Raw genomic sequence first — 12,500 nt, 5'->3', positions numbered from 1 at the left:
CTGGGGTCAATTTTGAAGCGCAAAAATAGGTGTTCGTGAATTGTGGTTTTGTCTGTGTCATTATATTTTTTACATAGAAGAATTCTTAGAGTAACACAATGTATTTAAAAGTTATATTGCTTTGTTAAACTATGAAATAACAATATTAACATAAACGAATTATGGTAAATTTGTTCACAATGATAGTAACAAATTATATTTTTATTATCTTTGTAAAGCAGTTCATAAATCAAGCATAGGAAATACATTTGTAAATCAAGCATAAAGAATACATACATCAATGCTACCAATAAGTTTATAAATGACAACAATTAGTTATAAATATCTATCTCAGTGGCAGAACAACAATTTGTAAAAAAGGTCTCAATCTTATTAAGAAGTCCACATGTCATAAATTCTATAAACGATCATGTCCTGAAATTAAAGTATTGGCGCATACAATTGTAAACGGATGTCATTTTCGCAACTTATTCGCCATATGCAATAAGTCGCTCACCTTTTTGCATTTAACGTTTTCGTTGGTATTACTTGTTAACAGTGAAAAGGTGTGATAATGATTCTCGGCATCGTCTTTAAAGTGCTTTTTAATTACCGATTACAACTTCGACAATTTTAAATCTGATCTAATTTAACACAGTTCACAAACGTTACTGATTTTGTACACTTAGGCAATGGACATTTTAAGCCAATGACGTCACACGAGATAAATGTACTGACCTCAACTCGCTAGACGCCAATCGATGGAATGCTTTGAACTTTCATGACCACGTGTTGTGTCGTGTAAACTAAATTTCGCAAAAGAGTCACATAGAACTGCGCCTGACCGTCTTGCGTTCTTTGTCAATTAGTACGCGTAAATTTGTCTGTCCGATGAAAACAATTTGTGTTGACAATTGATAATATGGTCGAAAAGACACTGTCGTGTTTTATGTAAATAAATAGGGGATAGTTGTGTTTACGAAGCTATTAATCTTCTGTTTTCGCAGTTTCGATTATTTTATTTTTGATTATGAACCATCATTCTAAGGTACTGTTCTAAACGCATATGCATGTGCCCAGTTATGCATAAATAATCCCAAATAGAATCGCAATGGTGACAATATTCAGATAGTAGATTTTTCAAGGTGCGTGAAGTTGGCTCGCCGTTCGACGTTCGACATTAGTTCAACATTCAAATTACCGAATGTCGAGCTGGCTCGGCATTCCAGCTCGACATTCAGTTCGGCATTCGCATATAATGTTGTATGCTTATTTTTGAATGTCGAGCTGGCTCGGCATTCCAGCTCGACATTCAGTTCGGCATTCGCATATAGTGTTGTATGCTTATTTTCGAATGTCGAGCTGGCTCGGCATTCCAGCTCGACATTCAGTTCGGCATTCGCATACAGTGTTGTATGCTTATTTTCGAATGTCGAGCTGGCTCGGCATTCCAGCGGGACATTCAGTTCGACATTCGGAGAAAGTGTTGAATAATACTTTTTGAATGTCGAGCTGGCTCGGCATTCCAGCTCGACATTCAGGTCGAAATTCGGATATAGTGTTGTACAATAATTTTTGAATGTGGAGCTGGCTCGGCATTCCAGCTCGACATTCAGTTCGGCATTCGCATAAAGTGTTGTATGCTTATTTTCGAATGTCGAGCTGGCTCGGCATTCCAGCTCGACATTCAGTTCGGCATTCGCATATAGTGTTATATGCTTATTTTCGAATGTCGAGCTGGCTCGGCATTCCAGCTCGACATTCAGTTCGACATTCGGATATCTTGTTGTACATTTTTTTTGAATGTCGAGCTGGCTCGGCATTCCAGCTCGACATTCAGTTCGACATTCGGAGAAAGTGTTGTACAATGTTTTTTGAATGTCGAGCTGGCTCGGCATTCCAGCTCGACATTCAGTTCGGCATTCGCAAATAGTGTTGTATGCTTATTTTCGAATGTCGAGCTGGCTCGGCATTCCAGCTCGACATTCAGTTCGGCATTCGCATATAGTGTTGTATGCTTATTTTCGAATGTCGAGCTGGCTCGGCATTCCAGCTCGACATTCAGTTCTGCATTCGCATACAGTGTTGTATGCTTATTTTCGAATGTCGAGCTGGCTCGGCATTCCAGCTCGACATTCAGTTCGACATTCGAAGATAGTGTTGTACAATGTTTTTTGAATGTCGAGCTGGCTCGGCATTCCAGCTCGACATTCAGTTCGGCATTCGCAAATAGTGTTGTATGCTTATTTTTGAATGACGAGCTGGCTCGGCATTCCAGCTCGACATTCAGTTCGACATTCGGAGAAAGTGTTGTACAATGTTTTTTGTATGTCGAGCTGGCTCGGCATTCCAGCTCGACATTCAGTTCGGCATTCGCAAATAGTGTTGTATGCTTATTTTCGAATGTCGAGCTGGCTCGGCATTCCAGCTCGACATTCAGTTCGGCATTCGCATATAGTGTTGTATGCTTATTTTCGAATGTCGAGCTGGCTCGGCATTCCAGCTCGACATTCAGTTCGGCATTCGCATATAGTATTGTATGCTATTTTCGAATGTCGAGCTGGCTCGGCATTCCAGCTCGACATTCAGTTCGACATTCGGAGAAAGTGTTGAGCAATACTTTTTGAATGTCGAGCTGGCTCGGCATTCCAGCTCGACATTCAGTTCGGCATTCGCATATAGTGTTGTATGCTTATTTTCGAATGTCGAGCTGGCTCGGCATTCCAGCTCGACATTCAGTTCGGCATTCGCATACAGTGTTGTATGCTTATTTTCGAATGTCGAGCTGGCTCGGCATTCCAGCTCGACATTCAGTACGACATTCGAAGATAGTGTTGTACAATGTTTTTTGAATGTCGAGCTGGCTCGGCATTCCAGCTCGACATTCAGTTCGGCATTCGCAAATAGTGTTGTATGCTTATTTTTGAATGACGAGCTGGCTCGGCATTCCAGCTCGACATTTAGTTCGACATTCGGAGAAAGTGTTGTACAATAATTTTTTAATGACGAGCTGGCTCGGCATTCCAGCTCGACATTTAGTTCGACATTCGGAGAAAGTGTTGTACAATAATTTTTTAATGACGAGCTGGCTCGGCATTCCAGCTCGACATTCAGTTCGACATTCGGATATAGTGTTGTACTATAATTTTTGAATGTGGAGCTGGCTCGGCATTCCAGCTCGACATTCAGTACGACATTCGAAGATAGTGTTGTACAATGTTTTTTGAATGTCGAGCTGGCTCGGCATTCCAGCTCGACATTCATTTCGGCATTCGCAAATAGTGTTGTATGCTTATTTTTGAATGACGAGCTGGCTCGGCATTCCAGCTCGACATTTAGTTCGACATTCGGAGAAAGTGTTGTACAATAATTTTTAATGACGAGCTGGCTCGGCATTCCAGCTCGACATTCAGCTCGACATTCGGATTTAAAGTTGTACAATAATTTTTGAATGACGAGCTGGCTCGGCATTCCAGCTCGACATTCAGTTCGACATTCGGATATAGTGTTGTACTACAATTTTTGAATGTGGAGCTGGCTCGGCATTCCAGCTCGACATTCAGTTCGACATTCGAATATAGTGTTGTACAATAATTTTTAAATGTCGAGCTGACCGGTCGACCAACCGAAGACCGATGGACGACCGACGGACGGGGGAGGGATAACCGATGGACGACCGACAGAAAGATAAGGGACGACCGATGGACGACCGATTGGCGACCGATGGACGACCGATGGATGGGAGAGGGATAACCGATGGACGACCGACATAAAGATAAGGGACGACCGATGGATGATCAACGGACGGACAAGGGCAGACAATGAACGACCGATGGACGCCCAGCAATTGGACTAGGGACGACCGATGGACGGCCGATCGACGACCGATGGACGGCCGACAGTTGGCCGAGCGACGACCGATGGACGACCGATGGACGACCGATGGCCGGCCAATGGACGACCGATAAACGACCGACAGAAAAATAAAGGACGACCGATGGACGACCGATGGACGGCCGATGCACGACTGACAGAAAGATAAGGGACGACCGATGGCCGACCGATTGGCGACCGACGGACGGGAGAGTGATAACCGATGGACGACCGACAGAAAGATAAGGGAGGACCGATGGACGACCAACGGACGGACAAGGGCAGACAATGGACGACCAATGGACGACCAACAGTTGGACGAGGGGCGACCGAAGGACGACCGAAGGACGACCGATGGACGACCGATGGACGACCGATGGACGACCGATGGGCGACCGATGGGCGACCAACCGTTGGACCAGGGACGACCATCGGTCGGCCATCCGTCGTCCGTCGGACGTCCATCGGTCGTCCTTCGGTCGTCCTTCGGTCGTCCATCCGTTGTCCATCGGTCGTCCATCGGTCATCAATGGGTCGTCAATCAGTCGCCCATCGGTCGCCCATCGGTCGTCCCTTATCTTTCTGTCGGTCGTCCATCGGTTATCCCTCTCCCGTCCATCGGTCTTCCATCGGTCGTCCATCGGTCGCCAATCGGTTGTCAATCGGTCGTCCCTTATCTTTCTGTCGGTCGTCCATCGGTCGTCCATCGGTCGTCCATCCGTCGTCCATCGGTCGTCCATCGGTCATCAATGGGTCGTCCATCGGTCGTCCATCGGTCGTCCATCGGCCGTCCATCGGTCGTCCCTTATCTTTCTGTCGGTCGTCCATCGGTTATCCCTCTCCCGTCCATCGGTCGTCCATCGGTCGCCAATCGGTTGTCCATCGGTCATCCCTTATCTTTCTGTCGGTCGTCCATCGGTTATCCCTCTCCCGTCCAACGGTCTTCGGTTGGTCGTCCATCGGTCAGCTCGCCATTTAAAAATTATTGTACAACACTATATCCGAATGTCGAACTGAATGTCGAGCTGGAATGCCGAGCCAGCTCGACATTATAAAAAAAAAGTACAACAGTATATCCGAATTTCGAACTGAATGTCGAGCTGGAATGCCGAGCCAGCTCGTCATTCAAAAATTATTGTACAACTTTAAATCCGAATGCCGAACTGAATGCGAGCTGGAATGCCGAGCCAGCTTGACATTCAAAAATCCTTTTACAACACTATCTCCGAATGTCGAACTGAATGTCGAGCTGGAATGCCGAGCCAGCTCGTCATTCAAAAATTATTGTACAACACTATATCCGAATGTCGAACTGAATGTCGAGCTGGAATGCCGAGCCAGCTCGTCATTCAAAAATTATTGTACAACACTTTCTCCGAATGTTGAACTGAATGTCGAGCTGGAATGCCGAGCCAGCTCGACATTCAAAAATTATTGTACAACACTATATCCGAATGTCGAACTGAATGTCGAGCTGGAATGCCGAGCCAGCTCGTCATTCAAAAATTATTGTACAACACTATATCCGAATGTCGAACTGAATGTCGAGCTGGAATGCCGAGCCAGCTCGGCATTCAAAAATTATTGAACAACATTACCTCCGAGTGTCGAACTGAATGTCGAGCTGGAATGCCGAGCTGGCTCGACATTCGAAAATAAGCATAAAACACTATTTGCGAATGCCGAACTGAATGTCGAGCTGGAATGCCGAGCCAGCTCGACATTCAAAAACAATTGTACAACACTATATCCGAATGTCGAACTGAATGTCGAGCTGGAATGCCGAGCCAGCTCGTCATTCAAAAATTATTGAACAACATTATCTCCGAATGTCGAACTGAATGTCGAGCTGGAATGCCGAGCCAGCTCGACATTCAAAAATAAGCATACAATACTATTTGCGAATGCCGAACTGAATGTCGAGCTGGAATGCCGAGCCAGCTCGACATTCAAAAAAAATTTTACAACACTATATCCGAATGTCGAACTGAATGTCGAGCTGGAATGCCGAGCCAGCTCGACATTCAAAAATCATTGTACAACACTATCTCCGAATGTCGAACTGAATGTCGAGCTGGAATGCCGAGCCAGCTCGTCATTCAAAAATTATTGTACAACACTATATCCGAATGTCGAACTGAATGTCGAGCTGGAATGCCGAGCCAGAACGTCATTAAAAAATTATTGTACAACACTTTCTCCGAATTTTGAACTGAATGTCGAGCTGGAATGCCGAGCCAGCTCGACATTAAAAAATTATTGTACAATACTATATCCGAATGTCGAACTGAATGTCGAGCTGGAATGCCGAGCCAGTTCGACATTCGAAAATAAGCATACAACACTATATGCGAATGCCGAGCTGAATGTCGAGCTGGAATGCCGAGCTAGCTCGACATTCGAAAATAAGCATACAACACTATATGCGAATGCAGAACTGAATGTCGAGCTGGAATGCCGAGCCAGCTCGACATTCAAAAATTATTGTACAACACTATATCCGAATGTCGAACTGAATGTCGAGCTGGAATGCCGAGCCAGCTCGACATTCCAAAATAAGCATACAAAACTATTTGCGAATGCCGAACTGAATGTCGAGCTGGAATGCCGAGCCAGCTCGTCATTAAAAAAAAAATGTACAACACTTTCTCCGAATGTCGAACTGAATGTCGAGCTGGAATGCCGAGCCAGCTCGACATTTAAAAATTATTGTACAACACTATATCCGAATGTCGAACTGAATGTCGAGCTGGAATGCCGAGCCAGTTCGACATTCGAAAATAAGCATGCAACACTATATGCGAATGCCGAACTGAATGTCGAGCTGGAATTCCGAGCCAGCTCGACATTCGAAAATAAGCATGCAACACTATTTGCGAATGCAGAACTGAATGTCGAGCTGGAATGCCGAGCCAGCTCGACATTCAAAAAATATTGTACAACACCATATCCGAATGTCGAACCGAATGTCGAGCTGGAATGCCGAGCCAGCTCGACATTCAAAAATAAGCATACAACACTATTTGCGAATGCCGAAGTGAATGTCGAGCTGGAATGCCGAGCCAGCTCGTCATTCAAAAAAATTGTACAACACTTTCTCCGAATGTCGAACTGAATGTCGAGCTGGAATGCCGAGCCAGCTCGTCATTCAAAAATTATTGTACAACACTATATCCGAATGTCGAACTGAATGTCGAGCTGAAATGCTGAGCCAACTCGTCATTCAAAAATTATTGAACAACATTATCTCCGAATGTCGAACTGAATGTCGAGCTGGAATGCCGAGCCAGCTCGACATTCGAAAATAAGCATACAACACTATTTGCGAATGCCGAACTGAATGTCGAGCCAGCTCGACATTCAAAAAAAAATTGTACAACACTATATCCAAATGTCGAACAGAATGTCGAGCTGGAATGCCGAGCCAGCTCGACATTCGAAAATAAGCATACAACACTGTATGCGAATGCCGAACTGAATGTCGAGCTGGAATGCCGAGCCAGCTCGACATTCAAAAATAAGCATACAACATTATATGCGAATGCCGAACTGAATGTCGAGCTGGAATGCCGAGCCAGCTCGACATTCGGTAATTTGAATGTTGAACTAATGTCGAACGTCGAACGGCGAGCCAACTTCACGCACCTGATTTTTCAAGCACTTAATGTTTTAAATTGTTAAACGGTTCTCTTAAACGTGCAGTTGAGGAACTGAATGAGCAGGCCCCGAAATCATGTAATGTACTTTATTTCACAATTCAGAAGAATCAAATAAAATATTCAAACTCAATTGTTACGTTTCGACTTAAAGGGGCGTATTCACAGATTTTGGCATATTTGAAGTTTGTCATTAAATGCTTTGTATTGATAAATGTAAACATTGGATCTTAAAAGCTCCAGTAAAAATCAAGAATAGAATTTAAAAAAAGAAAAAAAGAGTAGCCGGTACCAGTGCTCGAACCAGTGACCCCCGGAGTCCTGGAATTAGTCTGAAGTAAAAACGAATTAGCCCTCTAGGCTATTCCGCCGGGTATACACAGTGTAAGTAATGTAAACATTATATAAGCAATCTTCGTAGTTTCGCAAATTTAAACGACAACAACAGAACTCTCCAAATTATTCAATCGTTTCGCGCTGCAACGCTTTATAATTTTTAGGTTTTCAAATCGTCAAAAGATACATATACTGGCTATATTGGACTATGGTAAATGTTCAGTAATACTGTTTCCTCACAAATATCATAACTAAAACGAAAATTTGCGAATCTGAAACAACTTTTTCAATTTTGTCAATTTACCAAACTGTGAAAAGATCCCTTTAATGGTATTACCAATAATCACGTGTGCTGTGCAGTCTGGGGAATTGACGATATGCGCGACATTTATAAATTGCACTTCAAAGTCTGCAAACAAATATTTGAGGTTCGTTAACAAACATCAAGTGCTGCTGTACCAATATAGCTTGGTCGATTCCCAAATCTGTGTCATCTGTAACGGAGGAGCCCTTAACTAATCGGTAAAAAATAGAGAACACACACTGCTTGAATTATTGTAGGATTTTATACACACTTTTTTGACTGAATGTTGTTAAAACTTTACTTGATTGACTTGGTTTCAGTATATTGAGGTTGTACCAGTATTACGAAATTGAGTACATATATATTCATAAACAAAGGTTCGTGTTATGTCTCATCGCAGGCTAAACTAATTTACCACATTTATAAAAGGATTGAGTTTTGAAACCTACATGAATTGTATAGATAATTAAAAACATAGCATTGAATTAAGTAGATTCCGTTTTCGTACGCACCATTTATAAGTAAAAAGATGAAGATTTAGTTATATTTACGTCAGTGATAGTAAGTTTTAAGTATTAACTACCGGTATGATTGAATCTGTGTAATAATCAAAAATGCATAAAAATGTTTATTTTTATCGCCGATTTTCGTATCACTGCGTATAGGTTATTTATAAAATGATTGTTTTCTGCCAATGTCATGAATTGCTGATATGAGAATAAATATACAGATTAACCGTTTATTTATAAAGTTTAAACTGGATTACAAAACTAATGAATGTTAACGTTAAACTAAAAGAAATAACAACCGTTTGCACATTATGCAATTGAACTTAATATACGTTTTTATGGATATTCCTACACCACGGTGTAGAAGCATATCGGTCGCCTTTATGCCAAAATGCTGCATATCTGTTCATTCTTCGCTGCCTCTCTGCCGTAAACAAGAAAAATGGATGCTCGGTATTCACAAAAGAGGTAAGAAAATCTAAAATTAAAATCCGTTAACACATTTGTGCATAAAAAGAGGTGGTCCATGAGTTGAGGCATATATCCAGCTAAGGCAGCTACAAGTTCACAGTATTCCGCAGGTCCAAAAACTTATGGAAAACATTTTGACCTATGCCAGTTTCAATGATTGATAGCGTCAGATAAATTCCCAGCTTATAACATTTCATTCATTTCTTACCTGTTTTGTTAATTCCGAGCATTCATTTTTCTTGTTTATGACAGAGAGGCAGCGAAGAATGAACAGATAGGCAGCATTTTGACAGAAAAGCGACCAATATGCTTCTACAGTGTGTACACTATTGATATACTACATATCTAATATTGTATATTATACGACATTTTACTTTTTCGTAAATAGTAATAACCTCCATTATGAATGATTTTGACATTTTCTGTGAATCCAAAAACCAGAGTAATTTACATAAATTTAATAAAAACTTTTGTATAGCGATTAGAATCGCTGTCATTATCAATCATTTGTAAAATTATTAAGGAATCCGTATTATGAGAAAAAGTGGCGCGACCTGTCCTCACCGAGTTATTTAGAGATGTTTACCGTAATCGCTTGTCAGACTTTGCATATCGAGAATACATTTTTTCGCAAAGTGTGGCACATTTTTTGGTTGATATTAACGATTAAATGACCATAACTTCATTATTCCTATAAAGCAAAGTTTTCAATATGTGATAAGGAACGTCAGCGTGCACTTAAAACGACTAAACGTGTGCAATAATAGTCCAATTCATAACGAATTTTTAATAAAATGGTCTTCTAAAAACGGATGCTCACTAGGGCCATCGCCTATGCTTGGTTTGATTTTGAAGTCGATACTTGACTGTATGGTACCGACAACACGAGGTCAAAACAGTAATATGACGATTACGCGACGGAACACTGGTGAAAGTACGGGATCGTTAAAAGTCATCACCCCACTGTCGTAGAATCGTATCTTTGTCCTCGTAATTTCGTGTCTTCGTCATCCTACTATCGTGTTATCTGTATTGCATTTTCGTGATCTCGAGTTAGTATCATCGTATTGTCGAGTGTCGCCTTAAAACGTAATCAACTCATACGTCATGTCACTAATAGAATATCGTGCCTTAAGGCATGGAGACCGTTTCAATAAACATCGTAGTACACATTTACGATACGATGCACTTTTCGAAGATACATAATTGCTTAAGTCCATATAATATGATTATAAATGTTCAGTACTTAATTAATTATATTGGTAGCTCAAGCGCCGTATATTTTTGACGAGCATGGCGAGCTAGTTCGTCTACTTATTAAGACTACAAAATTCTCTCGTAAGTTAAAATTGTCGTACGAATGTTGATGAAACGGCCCCCAGGTCACAGAGCGCATTACGGCATAATCACGTACACTTTTTTTATTTGGTGGACGCGGTGGTTATTTCTTGTGAATATTTGCTTGGCTGTGCTTTGAACGTGTTTTGTTCTTGGTCTTGACATCGGCGGTTGTTTTAATGCTGAAACAATTTCTAAGTACGGCTAAACACTTCCAGCCGCGGTTAAGATAAGAAATAGGTTCGCGCGTGTTAAAACGCGTGTTAAAAAGATGCGAGTTACCACGGCTAGCCGCAGCCTTATTGCGTCTGGAGAACTGCTTATCACGTGTTCAGCATGATCGTAAAACGGGGACTCCGCCGTCATAGCACTGTCCAAATCACGGCTCGGCGTCGTCGGAAGCGCAGCTTGCCACGAATAAAAGCTGCCGCGCACGGGTTGTCCTCACAGTTGGCGATCTCCTACAGCCAGAGTTCATTCGCTTTTCATTTAATAATACCTAGTAAGAAGGGTTCCCCTGCAAAGAAGAAGCCAACTAAGAAGATGAAGATCAAGGCCAAGGTCCCAGCTGAGGATGAGGCTCTTCAAGCCTCACAGGACTAGGTAACGGTTAATGTTCAGAACGAGGTCCATCCTCCTCCTTCTGATGCTGCAAGTCCAGACCCTAGCCCTCAGGTTGATACTGCCCATGTCGCTCCTGGAGAAGCGGGCGCTGCTATTGATATCCAGTACATTTTATTTTAATCAATTCACCGTCTTTTTATTTGCAAATTTTGTTACTTTTAAATTGACATTTCGAATTTCTATTAAGGACTGCAAATTATAAGCAAGTAACTAAATAAATTGTCACTTAATAATCTTAATTTTCATGTTCAGATGCTACCCCTGTCGCAACCCTGCTTCCATCACTCCTGCCACCACCACTGCTGCTAGCATTACCCCTATCTCTGTTGACATCCCTGTTGCTGCCCCTGAGACACCCATGGAGCTTGGCGAAGTCGCCCCAAGGCCATTGAAAAGGAAGAAACACTAATTGTGGAAGAAGTGATGCATTAAACTCCCCTCCCCCAAGTCGAGGTGGAAGAACCAGTTCTCGTTGGAAAGGGCATTGGACGGGGGCATGACAAGAGTAAGGAGAAGGCTGCCATCAACACCCCAAAGAAGCAATTGAGCCTTGACGCTGCTATAGAGGAGACCGTTCTAGACTGGCTGATTGCAAACTGCAACAATTTGGATGCGAAGCAAAAAAGGCTACAATAGGGCTGCCTGGGAGTGTAAATAACTGCCGGAACACAAATTATGAAATGTGTTCCATGCGAATTGCACGTCTTTGCAATGTGTGTCACACGTGGTTGTCCGTGGTATAAAGTTTTGAGCAGTTAAAACTTGTGTCCACATCCAACACCGTTCCGAATTTTCCCCGCTTCCTACCACGTCTGAACATCGACTTTTGCTTGTCTTAAACTCGACATCAACGCGAACAACATCGTCTGGTTCAATTTTATGGAAACGTATATGGTACACCCTGATACTGTGATGATGTCAACATTCTATGACGGCATGATATAAAAAAGGTGCCATGTCGTCAAAAATAACTCATTGTGTCGACTAAAACTACGATGGCAAGTCATTTTCAAAAGAGCATGACGCCTAAAATTATGTTGATTTGTCGACATAAGATAAGTTGTCAAGACTTAAACAACCCGCATGTTGGCATCAGAGCCTAAATCTCTGAAGATATTTGAACCTAGCCGTCATGTAAATTTAAATATTTCTGTGTTGTTTACTGAATGACGGCATATATCTTGATGACTTGCAAGTAACATAATGTTGACATGGCGATATAACTAAAGGAATCGATATAATTTATGTGGAAAAAGGGCGTTGTTTAAAAATTATGGAAGCGTATATGGTAACCAAATAATATGGTCATGCCGGATTAGTTTATATCGACTTACTGTGAAATAACATTTTAGTTAAGTTTTTATTGTGCTATATTGTTTTGTTTATTTTTGCTCATTTTAAGTTCAGTTT

The 12,500-nt window shown here is 42.0% G+C and overlaps 1 protein-coding gene across 6 annotated transcripts in view; it reads right to left on the bottom strand.

The window, feature by feature from the left end:
• The window catches only part of LOC127861846 (uncharacterized), a 129,137-nt gene that overhangs the window by 62,357 nt on the left and 54,280 nt on the right, over positions 1 to 12,500 (bottom strand). The gene's annotated exons all lie outside the window — the stretch shown is intronic.

Source organism: Dreissena polymorpha, chromosome 16 (assembly GCF_020536995.1).
Source record: "Dreissena polymorpha isolate Duluth1 chromosome 16, UMN_Dpol_1.0, whole genome shotgun sequence".
In the NCBI taxonomy this organism is placed as follows: domain Eukaryota; kingdom Metazoa; phylum Mollusca; class Bivalvia; order Myida; family Dreissenidae; genus Dreissena; species Dreissena polymorpha.
Note: the sequence above shows the minus strand (reverse complement) of the source record. Positions and strands in the feature narration are given on the sequence as shown.